General features: G+C 51.8%; 1 protein-coding gene across 1 annotated transcript in view; it reads right to left on the reverse strand.

The window, feature by feature from the left end:
* The window catches only part of CPLX2 (complexin 2), an 84,451-nt gene extending 77,858 nt beyond the window's left edge, over positions 1–6,593 (reverse strand). The window contains exon 1 of the mRNA XM_003273259.4: positions 5,825–6,593. The gene's annotated coding sequence lies outside the window, so the exon portion shown is untranslated. The remainder of the gene's footprint in view (positions 1–5,824) is intronic.
* Between the last annotated feature and the right edge of the window lie 200 nt (positions 6,594–6,793).

Below are 6,793 nucleotides of genomic sequence, written 5' to 3' on the forward strand. Positions count from 1 at the left end.
AGCCAGGGCTGAGTTCCTCGGAGCCTTTTGCCATTTGCTGCTTGAACTGCAAGACCCTGCTTGCCAGCCTGGCTGTCGCAGCTTCCGACGAGTCAGAGACAGGAATTCTAATGGCTGTTTTTTGTGGAACACAAAGGCCTGCCTCTTGCAAATGTGGAGATACATTTTCTCCGCATTGGCAATTACCACACTGAATGTCTGAGGAACAGTTTTCATTTGCCAGGCACTTTACCAAGATTAACTTCTGAACCCTATGCAGCAATGCTTGTTGCAGATTGAGGGGGCGGCAGGGAAAGTGTGGGCAGGGGTGTCTTTGATCACAGGAGAACCTAGGATTTGGAAGGGCTTGAGACCCCACGTCAACACCTCTGGAAGTCTGGTTTATTTTCCTGAGACTGGTTTCACCATTGTCCTGAAAGCACTGAGCTTCTAGAGGATTCAAGGTTTCTGATGTTTCCTGGCCCACTTGGCTACCAATTCAGCAATGTAGTCCACAAATATTTTCTGAGAATACCCTAGGCATTATTCTAGACTCTGAGGATGCAATGATGGGACAAAATATATACTGCCTTTGTTCTACAGATATTAATTCAGTGGAGGAGCCGGAGGACAGAGACTCCTGCCAGTAACTGGCTGTGTGACTGTGGGTTAGTTCCCTTCCCTCTCTGGGCCTTTGGATTTTATCTTCCTCTCTACTCTGAACCTCCCTGCTTAAAAGTCTTCAATGGCTTCCATTGCTTACAGAGCAAGATGGGCACCTCTGGCCTGGGATTCGAGGCCCCGAGCCGGGCTTTAGTGGACACTTCTTGGCATGTGCTCCCGGCTTGCCCATCTCCATTTTGCTCCGTTTTTATTTAGAATACTCGTACTCATACGGCACTTTCTGAGTGCCAGGAATGTCTGAGTGCTGCACATATTTTCACTTGTTTAACTCTCACAGAAATCCCTTGAAATAAGTCTTTGGACTCTCATCATCTCCACTTTAAGAATGAGGACATCGAGTCACACAAGGGTAAACAACTTGCGTAAACCCACACAGCTTCTCAATGGCAGGGCTGGGATTTGAACCCAGGCAGCCTAGCTCCTGGGCCATGCCCTGCACAGCTACCACACACTGCCCCTTGGTCCACCTGTGCAGCAGCCTTACCACTCTCCCAGATACAATCCCACATCCATTGCCCACCTCCATGAAGCCTTCCCTGATGCTTCCCAGGCTGACTTAAATCTTCTGTCTCTGTTCCCACAATGGCAGCCCTTAGCATGGGCTACTGTTGTTCTTGCTTGCCTATGGTCTCCTCAGCTGAATGCTGACCACCTCCGGGTGGGAGAGGCTGTGTCTCACCCTTCCTACCTCAGTGCTCAGCCCAGCACCCCCATATCATCCACTCTCCACACAGCAACAGAGGCATTTTTTTTAAAACCCAGTTTTTTTGTTTTTTTTTTTAACACTCCTCTGCTTAAAGCCATCTGGCTACTATCTATTACATTTAGAATAAAAGCCTCAATCCTGACCATGGCCTGGAAGGGCCTGCATGATCTCCTCTCTGCCCCCTCCCTGTCCCTGGCGGCTGCTGCTCTCCCCTCACTCACTCCACCTCCCATCTGTCCCCATGCGGTCCAGGCTCACATTAGGGCCTCTGCCACAGCGATTTCCTCTGCCTGGAGTGTGCTGCCCCACGTCGTCACATGACCGACTCTTGTTATTCAGGCCTCAATTCCATGTCACTAGTTCACACAGGCCTTCTCTGTCTATTTTCACATTTGCTTTTCAATTGTTATCAATGACTGTGCCTCCTGCGAGTCTGTAAGCCCCATGAGAACAGAGATTAGCAGTGCCTTGTTCTGCTGTATCACCATCACTTGGAATGGTGCCTGACACAGAATAGCCATTCAATGAGTAAGCGTCTTGAAGGAAGACGAGATGCTCACCAAGTCCCTTTGGGATCTTACATATTGCAGTTCAACTAGGCCCAGGTAACATAATACATCTAAGTCAGTCTCATCCCAAGCTGATAGCTGGGATAATTTCACAAGCCGGGATTCCCTATCTTGATCACTTTCCTGTGTCTGGACTGCAATCACACTCCCAGAGCAAGGCATTTGTTTTTTTTTTTTTTTTTTTTTTTTTTTTTTTCAGGAGACGGAGTCTTGCTTTGTTGCCCAGGCTGGAGTGCAGTGGCACGATCTCAGCTCACTGCACCCTCCGCCTCCTGGGTTCAAGGGGACTTTTATTGGCTTTTAATGGCTGACTTCCCTTCACCAAGGATGCTAAGAGCTCTTTGCATGTGCTCTCAATTGTCTACCTAAGACTTGGGGAAACTCGTGAGACACTGCCCTCCCCATTTGAGAGGCAGGGGCTTCCCTGAAAAGTGGAAAGGCTGACTTGCAGAATCAGAGCCCCAGAGCCCAGTCAGGACACACATACCCATCATGGCCATCACATTTCATCAGCAATGGGGAGACTTTATGTTCCCAAAAGGCATAAGAGCTCTGAGTCCTTCCAGGGCCTAAGCCAAACACTACTCATTTAGCACCTCCAAGGAGCTGAGGTCTGTAACTGAGCTAGGTGTGCAGTCAAATTCAGGGCAAATCAGAAAAGGAAGGCCTCATATGCATCTGGTTAAGGCAAGCAGGGCTGGCAAAAATCCACAGAAATAAGATCTGGGCTTCTGACTGTGTAGGCTTTTGCTAATGGGAACTAAGGGGCCAGCTGGGAGGTTAGCACAGCAGCCAGAAAGAAGGTGCCACCAAGATCAAGTTACTTAGAAAGTATATGGAAGGGGCTGGGTGGGGTGGTTTATGCCTTTAATCCCAGCAGCATTTAGGAAGGTGAGGCAAGAGGATCACTGGAGCCCAGGAGTTTGAGACCAGCCTGGGCAACATAGTGAGACTCCATTTTCACACACAAAAAAAAAAAATTTAAAAAAATAGCCGGGCATGGTGGTGCATGCCTGTAGTCCTAGCCACTTGGGAGGCTGAGGAGGGAGGACCCCTTAAGCCCAGGAGTTTGAGGATACAGTAAGCTGTGATTACACTATATACATATATGAAACTTGCAAAGGGATCTCAAAGATCAAGATCAACTGTCATACATTGCCATCTTCTTGAGAACTAAGAAGGGTATTTCTTGCCCCCCTTCCTTTTCTGCCTTCCGCCTTCTACCTTCCGCCTTCAGCCTCTTTGAGCTAGAGAAGAAAATGGGATCTTAAGTTTATGAGTTCAAAGACCTTGGTTCTGGTCTCTGCACCATGGAACTTTGGGCCAATTTCTCCCCATTTTTTACTGCTCTCTTCCTCATTTGTAAAATGTGGCTATTGGGCTCGAAGATTTCCAAATCAATGATTTCCATAATGCTAAGCTTTCTAGCCTTAGGAGCTCATGATTCAGATTACTTTGAAAGGGAAGCTCTTGCTTTTTCTCTGTGGGGTTTGATTTGTCTTTAGTTATTGGTCTAAAGCCCAGTGTAGGTAGTGGACATGAACAATTCCGGCATGGTAAAACCTGTTGAGCGTTGATGTATCCCTTGTTTATTTCGGAAACAGTTTCTTTTAATGCATGTGGCTCATCACTGTAGTGTGGCTTCTCAAAACATTCTGCAAAGGACAGAAATGTTCAGAATGAATTGAGGTAGGAAGGTCATGATTTGAGTTAGTGACTTCCAAGGCTGTCCAGTATCTGAATGGCAGAAGTTGTACTGATGTTAAAATCCCTCTGTATGAAATGATGTGATGTCTTGGGTTTGCTTCCAAATAAGTCAGTGTGAGTGTGTGCGCATGTGATGAGAGTGGATGTGGGTGTGTGTGATGAGAGTGGGTGTGGGTATAAATGAAACAAAATTGGCCAACTGTTGAAGCTGAATGATGGGTATGTGGGGGGTTATTATACTATTCTTTCTATTTTTCTAAATATGTTTGAAGTATTCCATCCATAAAAGCTCTTTGGAGACTGGCTCCAGCCTTTCTCTCCACTCTCATCTTTCAGTCCACATCCTGAGGACCCTCTGGCACAGTGACATTGCCTTGGTGGCTGGGACTTCACATCTCTTGGCCTTGACACACAGCTCTGTCTGCCTGGGGTCCTTTTCCTGGTCTTTCCTTACAGTTCGTGACTCCTGCTTCTGAGATCCCACAGCCCAGTTGCCTTGATACTTATCATAACATATTGCAACTGTTTGTTTTCTTTTTTGGCCTGTGACCTCCTCAAGCTACTTCTCTGCCTCCGCAGTGCACAGCCAGTGCCTGGTATATAATAGGTCCCCAGTACAAGTTTACAGAAAGGATAATAGCAGTCATGGGATCTACCATTTTTTGAGCATTTACTATGTGCCACCAAGCTCATTACATGGCTCTCTCATTAAATTCTCATCGAAGTGGATATTATTAATCTTCTCATTCCTCTTTAATAGCTGAAGATAGTCTCAGAAGGTCACTTGCGCAAGGTCATATGCTAGTAAGTAAACCACTCTGCTATTCTCCTTGCATCTGGGATTTTAAAAGACTTCTCTATGAATGTTATGCAACAGGCCCAGGAGTTAGAGAGCCCGGGTTTTAGGCCCAGCTTTGCTACTAAATTGCTGAGTGACCTTGGGCGAATCACCCCTGCCCCCTAGGCCCTGTCTCCCGCGGAGACAATCAGTGATCTAGAGTGTCACGTGATCCGAGGGCCCTCCCAGCCTCAGCTCTCAGAGAAAAGGTTTCTCTTCCACGTAGTCTTTCCTGCCGCGGAACTGGCTTCCCTGTTTGGGAACCTCCCGACTTCACAGACGCCCTCAACCTTTTTTCTTGCTAATTGCAACCTCCCAGGTCTAAGCCGAGTTCGCAACCTGCTGTCTGGGCCGCCCCTTCCCCCCTGCCTTCTCTGTGGTCTGGGATTTCTCTGGAGGTGGGGGCGGAACCCGGGGCGTGAGGGAGAGAGGGAGCCTGGAGCTGTCCCGTTCGTGAGGGTTCCCCGCGGCTTCTCAGCCCCCTCCCCCTACGGAAACTCAGCCTCACACTTTCTAGGGATGTTCCAGGGACAGCCGGAGTCAGTGATTGCAGCTGCCAGCCGCAGGCTTCTGTGCAGGGCTCTTGGAAGTCCGCGATTCTGAGCTGGGATGGGGTGGGGGTCTGGAGGGAAGAAGGGGCGGCGCACTCCTTCCTCCCCGCCGGGACCTCAGCCTAGGCCCAGCCCGCCTAGCGGAGCCGGGACTCTTCTGTGCCTGTTTCCCCTCTACCCTCTTGCCCACTCTTAGCTGGGCCCCGCCATTGCACGGCCAGGCCTCGGCGGACGGCAGACCCAAGCCGGAGACGCGCGGCTGTGCTAGGCCCCCGCCCAGCTCGCCAGTGACACCGCTCTGGGAGAAGCTGAAATCCCCCGATTGATGCGGCCTCACGCCACCCCCAGGCGCGCTGGGGGCCCCAGACCCGAGGCTTTGTTCGCGGTTCGCGGTGCCGCCGGAAAGAGCTGTCCGCCGCCGCGGTGCTGGCGTTGGGAGCGGCGCGCGGGGGCGAGGGACGGTCCTTAGCAGCCGCGCCGAACCCGGGCGGAGGGTGCAGAGGAGCCCGCCCGGCCGCCGCTGTCCGCCGCTGCAGTGCTGACCCGGGAGGGACCCCGTGCGGCGCGGGAGCTGTCCCCGAGGTGGTGCTGGAGCGAGAAGCCCGAGGCGCCCTCTGCCTCGCCCCGGAAGAGCCGCCGGCGGCTGAGAGCTCTAGGGAGGGGGAGAGGCCGGAGGAAGCCGCCTTCAGGAAGCTCTCGAGCGCGGGGCCTGTGGCCGGGGTCTCTCCGCCAACCGCTCCCGCGGAGGAGGGCGGCTCAGCCACAGGGAGCGAGCGCGCGTTCTACGAACCTGTTGGAGGCTGCAGCTCCTCCGCGGCCGACCAGGGCGCCCGGGACCGAGGTTCTGGCGCGTTTCTCCCTCCCCCTCTTCCTTGACTCCTCCGCCGAGGCGCTCCCTCCTGCCTGGGTTAGCACACGTGCACGCGGGGGGCGCCAAGCCCCGTTTCTGTCCGCCCCGAATGTCTGCCGAGCTGCAGGGCACAGAGCCCAGAGGCCTCCCCCTAAGGGCAGACCCGCTCCCAGGGAGACCCAAGCTTCCCGAGAAAGGAGGCGGGAGCAGGCGGCGGAGACGAGAGATGGCGCCAGCAGAGGTGGCCGTGAAATCAAGGAGACATGGGAGAGTTCCCACACAGGCAGTTCTGCCCTGAAGTTCGAGGACTTAGGGGTCTGCCACTAGGGCATCCTGTCTGAAATATCTCTCACTCTCCATTTCTGTGACCAGTAACCAAATGCAGGTCTACCTACCTGCTCTGTTACCAGCTCCACTCACTGGCCTGACTGCCGCTAGTACTTCATTCCAGGCTGCCTTTTACCATGTCCCAGAGAAAGCTCTCTAAACTAACTTTGACGAGATCCTTCACTAGCAAGACAAGCTATGTGCCCATCATGACAGAGAACCACTTATTCTGAACAGGCTCACCCCAGTGCCTTAGCACCTGCCCTTCCCTTTGGCTGAGACTTTCTCCCTTCCTTACTACTTATGCTTTATCTGCAAGTGAAAGCATCCTCATTTTCCACGCAAATTTTCCTGGCCTCTGAGGCACAGTCAGTCACCGCCTCCTCTAGGATCCCTCAGCCTTTACAACCCGCCACTCTACTTCTCATCATATTGTGTTACTCATGCACCTCTATCCTCAGTTGCCAGGCTAATAAAAACTGGTTCCATATTTTATGTTTCTCTGTATCTTCATCTCCTAGCATGGTGAGTGGCACACAATAGAAGTTGAGTTATATCTGCTGAATGAATGTACACAAGAGA

This window comes from Nomascus leucogenys, chromosome 2, assembly GCF_006542625.1.
Source record: "Nomascus leucogenys isolate Asia chromosome 2, Asia_NLE_v1, whole genome shotgun sequence".
NCBI classification, from domain to species: domain Eukaryota; kingdom Metazoa; phylum Chordata; class Mammalia; order Primates; family Hylobatidae; genus Nomascus; species Nomascus leucogenys.